The following is a 12,786-nucleotide window of genomic DNA, read 5'->3' as shown; positions in this document are numbered from 1 at the left end:
CCTTTCCCATTATTCTCTAAGGAAAACAAATAAAAAATATTCCATGGCTCTAGACTTCTACCTCACATTGCAATGAAGGTCAAAGTTTACTGCCACTTCAAGAAATTTTCTGAAAATAATCTTTGCCTAATGTATAAGAAGCAGCCTCCAATTTATGCTTTTGCTGCACTATAAAAAATGCAGTGAGAAGAATCTTGGAACATTCAGGAAGTACTTTTTATAGATTCTATTTTATATAAAAAGTACACAGCATGTGGAGTCAAAATAGAAATTAGTAAAAGTGGGAAACAAAGCGAACAAAGTTAAAAACCATTAAAATATTTAGTTATTTCATCAGTTATATTTTCTTCTATTGCACTTATTAATTGGGTTGTTAAGCACATATCTGCAACTTCTCTTGAGCTAAAATTGCTTATTTACCTAATCCTTCATTTTCTAGAATCTGAAAGTCAACACAGCATATATCTTGATTCTTCAGGAAATCTCTTCAAGTAAATTGGTGAAAGTTACCATTGTCCTTTCTATGTGCAGTGACTAAGCCAGTCACAGGGAAGTAAGAATCCCTGGAGAGAAAACGTTTGATGAATGTGTGCTGTATGCCAAGCTGGTGATCTGAGAAAGGAACATAGAGTTCTAGACACTGACCTCATGCTGACTTGAGCACGTGACATGGCTCATTAGGGCAATATAGGAACATAACTTGGAGGTACAGATTGATATGATGGTATAAGCAGAAAGAGTTGCCGGCGGCTAAACCTCTGATTCAGCTCCTGTAATATAGTACACATGTTCATTCGTTTCCACAGATGAAGATTTGTTGGCCTTCTCTTTGCCACTGGTAGAATATATCTCGGACTAACCAAGGTTATAATATTGCATCGTTTCTTATTTTTATTTTATTTATTTATTTTTTAGAGATGAGGTCTCCCTTTGGTACCCAGGCTGGTCTCAAACTCATGGGCTCAAGAGATTATCCTGCCTCAGCTTCCTGAGTAGCTGAGACTACAGGGATATACTACCATTTTTAATTTTCAACTTGACACTCTTCTATTATAATTTGTAAATCAAGTTTTTTGAGGTATAATTTATATGTAATAAAATTATACATTAAATGTACCCATTTCAGGGATGCAGTCTGACGTTTTGACAAAATATATACAGTCACGTAGCCAACATCTCTACCAAGATTTAGAATATTTTCCGTGACCTTCCAAATTATATCCTTCACCTTTGCAGTTGGTTATTCCTACCCCACAGTATTCAAGACCTACAGGTCTGCTTTTGGTCACCAAGAATGAGATTAAGTTTCCCAGAGTGTCATTTAAATGGAAATGAAATCAGACTATAGACTACTTGTGCCTGGTTTCTTTTGTTCACCTTAATGACTTAGAGATTTATCTATGTGGTTGTGTGACCTGACAGTTTATTTTGTTTTTATTGCTGAGTAGTATTCCATCGTGTGAATAGATCCTCATTTGCTTATCCATTCACCAGTTGAAGGACATTTGAGATGTTTCCAGATTTTGGCTATTGTGAATAATGCTGCTATGACCATTCATACACAGGTATTTGTGAGGACATGTTTTCAGTAGAATTATTGGATCATATGGTAGGCGTATGTTTACTTTTACCTTTTTAAAAACAAACTGCCAAATTATTTTTAAAATGTATATATTATTTTTCTATTTCACCAGCAATATATGAGAATTCCAAGTTTCTCTACAGCCTCACCAATACTTGCTTTTATCATTCTTGTTAATTTTAACGATTCTAGTGTGAATGTACTGGTGTCTGTTTTGGTTTTAATTGGGTTGTTTATGCTTTTATTATCTAGTTGTAGGTATTGTTTATGTATTCTAGATAACAGTCTTTGCTAAATATATGTATTGTCAATATTTTTCCCGGTCTGTAACTTGCCTTTCTATTTTCTTAATGGTGAGAAATGACTGATTAATTTAGGTATATGTCTGTTACAAACAAATCTAGGTAGAATGATTAATATTACTTTCAACCTCTCAATGTGGCAAAAGACCAAAAAAGCCTAAGACATTTAAATTTTGGACCAATGGATTTTCACTAAGTGACATTTGCAGAAACTCATGACAATGGTCAGGAATACATAGGTAATATTCATAGTTTTGACTTGACATAATGAACAAAATATTTTTTGCAAAAGTATAGAACAAGAGACCTATACCTAGAGCACTATATTTTTGCAATTCTTTATCATCTGTTCACATAATTTTTAAGTTGAAATGATATGTTGATTTTTTATTCTAAATGTAGAATGTGTGTGTGTGTGTGTGTGTGTGTGTCTGTGTGTGTGTGTGTATTCAGGCATTAAGAATTCTATGTATTAACACACTCCAAAATACAGATTATCAAAGAGCTGTTTCATTTTCTCAGCATTTGAAGTATTATATGAAGTTAAGGCTGTGTTATTTAACACGTGGTTACATGAATACATATATAAAGAAGGGAATCATGCAGAGTTAAATGTGTTTCCATTAATAAACACATGCAGGTATAAGAAAAAATAAACACCTCAGAACAAACAAACAGAATGAAGAAACCTCATAACAAACAAACAGTGAGAATGAAGGCTGATTCTTGGTACCAGAATCTAAGAGGAAATTCCACTCCCTACAAGATCTATGGTACTAACAGAACAGACCAACAAGTTAGGCAAAGTAAATTTTTGAAAAAGATCTGCATTAAGACACATCTTGATAAAAATTACATTATAAAGATAAATTAAAATATATATACATCTATTTAAAATAAAATCATGTTGTCTACAAATGTCAGACTGTCCTCAGACTTTTCCTGCGCACTCCTTAATATAGGAAAATAAGTGTTAAATATCTACATATTTTAAGGCACTGAGAAAATAGTAACAGTTATGGAGTCTGCTAGCCTTCAGGGTGCATCTTGATATGGCTTGCAGAGTTAAGTGAGAAGCAGTGTTGGCCTTTTGGGAAAAAGTAAACATTTAGAAGTTTCTTACCATATTAAGGAAGAAGGGCCCTGGGGCAGTAAAAATATAAATGACTCTTCTGTAACTTGGGCATGTGGAAGTTTGATTGTAAAGTTCTCATACAATCCTGGGGATGAGTGAAGCAATCAAAACTAAGTAGTAAAAAAAGTACTCAAGTAATCTAAATAAATGTAAACTATTATTATCCAAATTTATCTATTTTAAATATTAGGATGCTAAATACATTTTTTAAAGTGGGGCTTCTATTGATAAAAAATTGAAAACCAATATTCTACACAATTTTTGAAGAAAAGGGGCTGAGATCCAAGTACTTTAGATCTAGTAAAAATGATGTTCAAATATGAAGGCACAGTGTGGATAACATGGCCAAACCCCATTTCTACAAGAAACAAAATTACAAATATTAGCTGGGCATGGCGATGCATGCCTGTGGTCCCAGCTACTCATGAGGCTGAGGTGGAGGGATCGCTTGAGCCCAGGAAGCAGAGGTTGCAGTGAGCTGACATTGTGCCACTGCACTCCAGCCTGAGCTACAGAGCGACACTCTCTCTCTCTCTCTTTTTCTTACTGTATATATATATAAAGAAGTGAATGTTGCAGAGTTAAATATATATATGTGTGTATATATATATGTGTATATATATGTGTGTATATGTATGTATATATGTGTATATATATGTGTATATATATGTGTATATATATAGTGTATATATATGTGTGTATATATGTGTGTATATATATATATGAAGGCAGGAGCAATATTGGAAAGTGTGCCACTCAAATTTTTATCTTAGGAAAATGATTGAATTATACTCAGGATTACCGAGAGACAAAACAAAGTTAAATGTATGTGTGAGAAAATAGATATCAAGAACTAGGAGTAAGCAATGGGTCCGCTTAAATATACAGTAGTGTATTTAATGTTGTAAATATGATTACAAAATTCACTGCAAAAGTCAAAAAACAATACTAGACAATGGAAACAATAGTAATTTTATAGCAATAATTCATATTTTAATTCTCAGATTATAACAACAAAACTGCAAAGGATAAAGAGGGAGAGATAAAAGTGTTGATTTATTCATATTTCATAGGAGACAATCAAAAACAAATGGGAGGAATATTTTCCAAAACACCGAGAAAGATGAAAGCAAACAAAGGCCAAGGACTTACCCAGAAACAGAGCAGACAGAGAAAACAAAATAACAATGAACACAAAATAAAATAAATGAGCAAACTAACACCAAATACATTTTTTATGACAACAAAGGTAAATGCTTTAAAATTCCATTTTGGGCATTGTTGTTGACCTACCCAATTTTCATGTTCTTTCTTATTCTTTTCTCTTTTTTTTTTTTTTTTTTTGAGATAGAGTCTCGCTCTGCCACCAGGCTGGAGTGCAGTGGTGTTATCTCAGCTCACTCTCGGCTCACTGAAATCTCCGCCTCCCAGGTTCAAGCAATTCTCCTGCCTCAGCCTCCTGAGTAGCTGGGACTACAGGCGCGCACCACCACGCCCGTCTAATTTTTGTATTTTTAGTAGAGACGAGGTTTCCCCATGTTGGCCAGGATGGTCTGTCTCAATCTCTTGACCTCGTGATCCGCCCGCCTCGGCCTCCCAGAGTGCTGGGATTTCAGGCGTGAGCCACCGCGCCCGGCCTCTTTCTTTTTTGTAGGTACAATTCACCTGTCATATGGAGCCTGAAACATCCTTCACGAGATGTAAGGAGAAATGCAAAGATTAAATAAAAATTAGTTACATGCTCTGTACAAGAGATGCATCTAAAACAAAGTGACACTAGAAAGTTGAATATAACGTGAAGAAAAAAAGATATAGAAATCATACCCCATAAGGCTATATTGAGAAGGCAAATGTTAGGAAAAATGCAGGGTACTGACATGTGTTGTCTTCTTATTGTGGCTTTTAGTGAGGTCTTGTGTGTGTGAGAGAGAGAGAAACTTAGGCTGAAGGCGAAAGCAGAATGGCAGGAAAATAGGGCTTTGCTTACTGAGAGGATTTTAAGAAAATAGCCTGGACACTAGTAGGAGTTGAACACTGCAGTGCAAGCAAAGTTTGATCTGAAGCACATCTACTAAGATTAGAGAAAAATTGTGAGGACAGTAGTGGGTAATGTATTTTCTGCCACCAATATCTGGCTCCTATATAGACTAAGCTACCTAGCAATAATCTGAACAAACTTTGACAGAAATGAGAGAAAAGTAACGTTAACCAATATGAAGTGCGCAATACCACCTATGATTTATGTTTTCAAAAAATTTTATTTGAATCTAACTAAGTAAATAGACTTACCTTTCAGTTTAGAGTAGAGAAACAATTTATACGAGATCCTGAGGAAATAATTAGACACATCCACAATGTGGGATATTATACAAAATATGTGGTTTGATTTCTTTAAATGTCAGTGCCATGAAAAAGTCAATATTATAGATTAAATGAGACTAAAGATACATAACAACCAAATGCCATGAGTAAAAGTTTATTAGATTCTGGTTTGGAAAAGATGAAATTCAAGAAAACAACTATATTAGAAAGTATTCTGAAATTGTTAATATTGTCAGGATGATAATTATTTTCTGGTTTTGTAGAAGAATGTTTTTAATTTTAGCAGACTCTTGCTGAAGTTTCAGAGATGAAGATTCGTGATTCCTGAAACTTAATTGCAACTTATTCAAAAAAAATCTATCTATACATATATACACATATATACACTAACATGTATTCGTATATATGTATATCTAGATTAAAGATGGCAAAATGTTTCTAATTGTTCAGTATCTATGGTGGTATATGGGAGATCACTGTTCCATTCTTTGATATACTTTCTCTGTTTGAATTTTTTTCCAAATGAAATGAGAAATGAAATATGTAAAGTTCTTTTTTAAGTGCTCAAGGAAACTTCCAGACCTGCTCATGGTGTAGTAAAAAAGGCACAGACTTACCCTTCTACGTAAACACAAAGAAAACTAAGTAAACTTACATGAAGCAACCGTTTTCATATATTGGCCAACAGGAAATACATGGGTGGTTACTGAGAGACAGGAAAAAAAAAAACAAATAAATAGAATGATAGTCTGGCAACTGGAAATGCTTCCAGGTCACAAGACTGAGAGGGGCATCTCAGGCACATACTGTCATTGAGTTGAGGAGACAAAGGTTGGATATTGAAAAAGCTGAAGTAGCTGGAATTTTGGAGAGCAGAATACCACAAAGGAGGGAGCTACAGGGAGAAGAATCTGTAGAAATCTTTAGAGAATCTCCCTTGATTTTGTTGCCATGCAATAAACCATGCATGTGCAGGATAGAATATCATGAGATAAAACAAAAAACAATTGGGGGGCTGAACGCAAGAGTTCCTAAAGTGAACACATGCCTAGGACTCTTGATTTCAGAAAAGCTGGAGGGAAAGGGTCCTCAATGACCACTTTAGGCATTCAGTGGAGCTCCCAGAGGTGGTAAACCTTAGTAGAGGTACTATCCTAATCATGGAGTAAAGGTTACAAACTAGTCTTGAAAGAAGATGCTCCACAAGTAAGTTAACTGCCTTCAAGAACAAACTTGCCCTCCTAAACTCTAAAATAATACAAAACCTCCCAGCACTCAAAAGTAAAACTCACTAAACATCACTAGACTAGTGAAGAAGCAGAAAAGTATAACTTATAAGTATGAAAAAAAAATCAGTAAATAAAAATAGTCTCTGAAATAACCCAGGTCATGGAATTAGCAGGTAAGGACTTTTAGAACAGCCGTTGTAAATATGTTCAATATGCTCAAGGATTTGAAGGAAAATAAGCATAGTGAGTAGAATACATGAGAACAGTGAGAAAATAAAATACATACATTAAACCAAGGAGTGAAAAATACGGTACCTGAAATCAGAAGAGTTCATTACAGGATTAATAGTGAATTAGCCAATGCAAAATAAAAGACTGCTAAACTGGGCCGGGCGCGATGGCTCATGCCTATAATCCCAGCACTTTGGAAGGCCAAGGCTGGCAGATCATGAGGTCAGGAGATCAAGACCATCTTGGCCAACATGGTGAAACCCCATCTCTACTAAAATACAAAAAATTAGCTGGGTTGGTGGTGCATGCCTGTAGTCCCAGCTACTTGGGAGGCTGAGGCAGGGGAATCACTTGAACCCGGGAGGCGGAGGTTGCGGTGAGCTGAGATCGCGCCACTGCACTCCAGCCTGACTACAGAGCAAGACTCTATCTCAAAAAAAAAAAAAAAAAAGTGGTAAACTGAAGACGTAGGAATAAAAACTAAAATAACTGATTTCAGAGAGACAAATTAATGAAAAAATTGACAAAGCATTACCAACCTGTGAGACAACATCAAACACTCTGACATAAGCGTAAAGTTCCCTCCAAATAAGGAGTTTGGGATTGAACAGAAAAACTATAGCCATCTACTTTTTCTCCAAATGTAAGATATGATATAAACCCACAAATCCAAATACTTTGATTAACTACAAACATGATAAATGCAAAGAAAACCACTCCAAAGCATACCATAATTAATTGCTGAAACCTCATAATATAGATAATATTTTTAAACAGCCAGAAATAAAAGATATACCACATACTGAGGAACAAAGAGAAGACTTTTTACAAACTACGTAAATAAAAAGAAAACAAAATAATGTGTTTAAAAGTGAAAGAAACTCTGAATCTAAAATTTTACATTCAGCAAAAATATCTTTCTAAATGAAGGTAAAATAAAGACTTCCAAAAAACATACAAATAAGAGAACTCATTGCTTGCTGAAGTACACTGCAAGAAAAGTCAAAGGAAGCCCTTCGGCTGAATAAACATGATAACAAACTGAAACGTTGACATATTCAGATGAATGACGATCTCCAGAAATGGTACATACATGGTAAATATAAAAGGCTTTCTTCTATATTTAAAATTTATTTTAAAGGTAATTATATATGTAAGGGGAAATTAATAATTTATTAGATGTTAATAACATAAGCTGAAGTCAAATTATACCAACAATTTATTAAAGGAAAGGAGGAAGAAATGAAATTATTCTATTGTAACTTTCCTACATTATCTATGAAGTGTAGTTGGCCTTTGAACAACGTGAAAGTTAAGGAAACCAACCCTCTCATGCTGTGGGAAATCGTGTATAACTATTGCATCCCCGGCTACTCATAGCCTACTATTGACAGGAAGCCTTTCTGATAACATAAACAGTTGATTAACACATATTTTAATGTTATATCTATTATATACTTTATGTTTACAATAAAGTGAGCTAGAGAAAAGAAAATGTTTTTAAAAAAAACCATAAGGAAGAGAAAATATATTTACTATTAATTAAGTCAAAGTGGATTATCACAAACATCTTCATTCTCATTGTCTTCATATTGAGTAGGCTGAAGAGGAGAAGGGGAAAAAAGGGGTCTTGTGATCTCATAGGTGGCAGAGGTGAAAGAAAATCCACATACAAGTGGACCCATGCAATTCAAACAAGTGTTGTTCAAGGTCAGCTGTGGTAGCTGATTGGATTTGAGAGGTGAGAGAAACAAGTGAAGAATGATTGCCTTGTCAGATGGCCATGCCCATCACACAGAGGGTGTTTTAAAAGGGAAAATTAAGATGGGGTATGACACTGTGTTTTAATTGGGACACGTCGAGTTTAAGGCCTATGGGATGCCTATGTGTAGAAGTCCAATGGGCAGTTGCAAATGTAAGACAGGAGTTTGGATGAATGATCTGTGATAAAAATAAATGGGAGTTTTCTGTTAGAGTTATGGAAGTTAATGAGCTTACTCTGGTATAATGAAAACAGGGTGGAAGAGAAAGTCCTGAGATATGCCATAATTTCAGGATCAAATGCTGAGAAAGTTGCAAAATAACAAAATTTGAAATGAACAGAGAAGTAGCAAAAACAAAAAAGACTGGTGTTCTGTAAATCAAGACTGCTAAGAAGGAAGGAGAGTGGCTAAAATGCAAAAGGTTACTACGTTGGGTTCTCAATTACAAGTGCGAGTACTCATATAAATTAGTAGTACAGATTATTTAAAAATTGGAAGACGTTTTATTCTAGGTGTCATTTACACTTTAATTGGTCTTCTTATGCTTTTATTTATTATTACCTCAATAATAATACATGAACTTTCACATGCAAAATACCTTAAAGAGCTGTTTTCATTTATAAGAAGTGCAGATGTAGGAAACCTATTTTAAATAATTGTTTTTATGGCTATCTAGGAGTGAGCTGGGTTTGAATTTCACTGTTCTGTTGGGAGTGACGTTCTCAGGTTATGATTTCATTCTGTTTTTTTAAATTGTGGCAGTCTTGAATATCTTTCTTCCTGTCTCGATATGGAGGTCAAGGAGAGAGGAAAGGAGCAAAAACTTTCCGAACAGATTTTAGTGTCATATTCATTAAAAAGTAACATAAAACAGATAGTTGATACCATGCCTAAGACAGAGGTGACACTCAATGAACATGTGGTGGATTGACTTTAATTTAGTGGATTTCTTGTGACTATTTCTAAGGTTAAATGGGTAAAACATGTAATGTAGTTTCTGCCTGGTTAAAAATGTGGATTTTACTGTGAATCCTACTGCTTGTTGTTTTGTAATACCCCAGGATCTTTTCATGATGGAATTGTAGATTTTAAGAAATATTGAATCAGTGTCATTTTGGGTAAAAAAAGGTAAACTGCATAGCACTTTTTTGAAAAGCAAGGTGGAGGTCACAAATGTGGGTGCTGTCATGCTCCCTTTGGCTTCTAAAAGCTGAGCTTGTCCTTCTATTTTTGTTGTATTTTGTTTTTATTAATGTTTACCTGCTTTTCCTGTTCATTTGTATTAATAATTGCAGGAATCTAACACCTGAATCTCAATTATTTGATATTTCACAGTCATTATACTGAAATTCTAAAGGAAATGGACCTCTTCCTAAACTGGCAATGGTTAGTAAAACTCTCTCTGGTCTGCTGGTCGGCACACAAAGTTAATCACACTTGCTTCTTGTTTATTGCATGGAATGTCTATCTATCACCCAAAGCACCTCCAAACATGCAATTAGAGTTTGAAGAAAAAGATGCTTTGCTAATTGCATCCCATACCTACAATTTCCATGCAAGTGACATGCCTCATTTCCTGGAGTGGAATACATGTGTTTTACTACTATGAAGGTTATTAATTTATGAGTGACTTTTAAGAAGTAAACTTTAGTGTATGTCTGTAAAATATAGCTTTTGAGGATATAAATTTATCACAGAATCTGATCTCTGATTTTTTTATAGCTAGTAGAGTCTGATACTCTTCACTTTTAATATTCCTTTTAAAGTATATTCAGAGTCAATAAAACTTCAATGTCCTATATGAAAGTTTCCATAAAACCAATCATTTTTTCTTAAGTTCTTTAAAAAGTGGAGTGTGATGTGTGTGTGTGTGTGTGTGTGTGTGTGAGAGAGAGAGAGAGAGAGAAAAACAGAGACCGAAAGAGAGAGAAAGGAAGAATAAGGGAGGAGTGTAGAGAAAAGTTGCAAATTTTATATGTTATGTTTGGCTTTCATTTATTAAGATATAGACAATCTATAATGTTTGTCTGTTTATTCCTTCATTTGTTCAACTTTTCATTAATTTATTGAGCATTTATTACATTCATTAAATATTTCTTGAGCATCATTTCTGTGCCAGGCACACCCAAACTCACTGTATATACAGAAATGAATCAGACAAGCTCTTCCATTTTAGGAAGTTCTGATATAGTAGGGAAAGCAGAAAAGCCCAGGGATTGTCACAAGGTAATATGATATAAGAGACATATGAATCCTAATTCATTTTTGGTGGCAGAGAGAGGTGGATTCCATATCTGCTGATTTCTGGATATGAGACTTTGGGCAAGTCACTTTTCTTCTCTCATTTCCTGCGTGTCTAAAATGGGGGATATGTTTTAAACATAGGGTGCTGTGGTGAAAATGTACAGATAGTCTGAGAAAGAACTTGCAATTTTAAAAAGCTTGGGCACGTGGATAATTACTGCCATTATCATGGATGAGCTTATGTGAACAAAAAGGTTGGAGGAAAGGTTTTAACTATGTTAACCACTCCCCAGACTTGACTTGAAACCCAAGAATTAGGGTCAAAAGTAGAATGTTTGGATAGTAAAATGTACCAGAACTGCTTTGTACAGGATATATTTATAATACAGAGTTAGTCTTTAGGGCATTCTAAACCTAAGAAATCCTTCATATTTTCCAGTAAATCCCTAGTCTAGAAGAGTTCTTTGATTCGTCTGTACTGCTTCATCCTCATTCCACTCTGCTGTTATTAATATTTATAAGGACAAATGTCTTCCTAGGTTATCATGTTGTACCATCTATTTTGGTTGGTCCTTGATCATCCTGCAGCTTTTCCCATCTTTAAGCACTTGGTAAGGAATACATAATATGGTTGGCTTTTGTTTTCAGCATATGCCCTTCTGTCTCCCAAACTAGATTGTCACATCTCAGCTCTCTCAGTCTGCTCCACAGTACCTAGTCCTTACACGTCTTCATTTCATCCAATTGGCATTTGCTAAACATTCATGATATGCTGTGGCATTATGCTAAGTGCTTATAATGTCATCTCATTAAACCCCATAACAACAGTTTAAGGTAGGTATTAGTATAATACCATTTTATACATGAAAAACTGAGGCTGCTTGAAGTTAAATTACTTTTGAGCAAGGTCATCTAGCATTTCAGCTGTTGTTTTTTGGCCAGCTCAGATCAATAGAAACAGACTCTGCTTTAACACCTCTCCTACTGCCATGTCCCACATAATCCTGGCTTAAAACTCCTTCCTCTACGCCCTCTAGCCAAAGGAGCTGAGATCCTATCATACCCTGCGCCTGTTCTACTCCCTAGGAAGTAAAATGCCAACATGAAGTCTTTGCTGCTCAATTTCAGCTAGACAAATCTTCTGATTTTGTTTTTCCTATGAATGTGGCAGCGAGACCGCCTTCATCCAGCGTAGTTTTGTGTAATTTGGAAAGGCAAAAGCAAAAAAAGAAGTTTTAACGTTAAAGTAACATTTGTGTCATTTAATACACCATTGAGTGAGATGCTCTTTATATACATTATTCTCATTCCATAGAAATTAATAACCATGTTATAGCTATTAGTGAGGGATATAGAAATATGTTATAAAGAAAGTTTGGGATACATGTTTCAAGTAAGACATGGAGTATCATCATTTTTGACGAATGTGATGCATCTCATGTGAAAAGCCAAATGCTCTAGACGAGCACAGTTGCGTTTTCTTCATTATTTCTTTATCTTTCATTTTCTGTCCAAAGGGAAACAGAGGTGAAACAGGAAAAGGGATCAACAATGGGTATTATAATATTCTCCTCATAATTCATTTTCATGGCTGATGTTGAAGCAAAAGTTAAATAATAATTAAGACTCTTTCCTCTAAAAATAATATTAGCAGAGTAGTGTTTCGATGTGATGAGATAAAAAAGAAAAATTTAATATCAACTTGTTTTCTGCATATATTTTGGAGCAAGATGAAATATTGCTTGGAGAGTTGAAATTCTCAACATTGCAGCATTCGTAGTTCTCATCATTAATTTCTGATGCAAACATACATAATTTGTGATATACTTTTGCCTAAAGAAGTCTCTCCAAAACTCCATGAAGAGAACCCAAAATACAGTCAGATTCATCCAACAAGACTACTATTTTCCATTCAGACCTTTAAATGTTTTATTTTTCAGTGATTCCTGAAACAATCTCTCAAATTCCAAAGCAGGCT

The sequence above is a fragment of the Pongo pygmaeus genome, chromosome X (genome assembly GCF_028885625.2).
Source record: "Pongo pygmaeus isolate AG05252 chromosome X, NHGRI_mPonPyg2-v2.0_pri, whole genome shotgun sequence".
NCBI lineage: Eukaryota > Metazoa > Chordata > Mammalia > Primates > Hominidae > Pongo > Pongo pygmaeus.
This window is presented reverse-complemented; position numbering follows the sequence as displayed.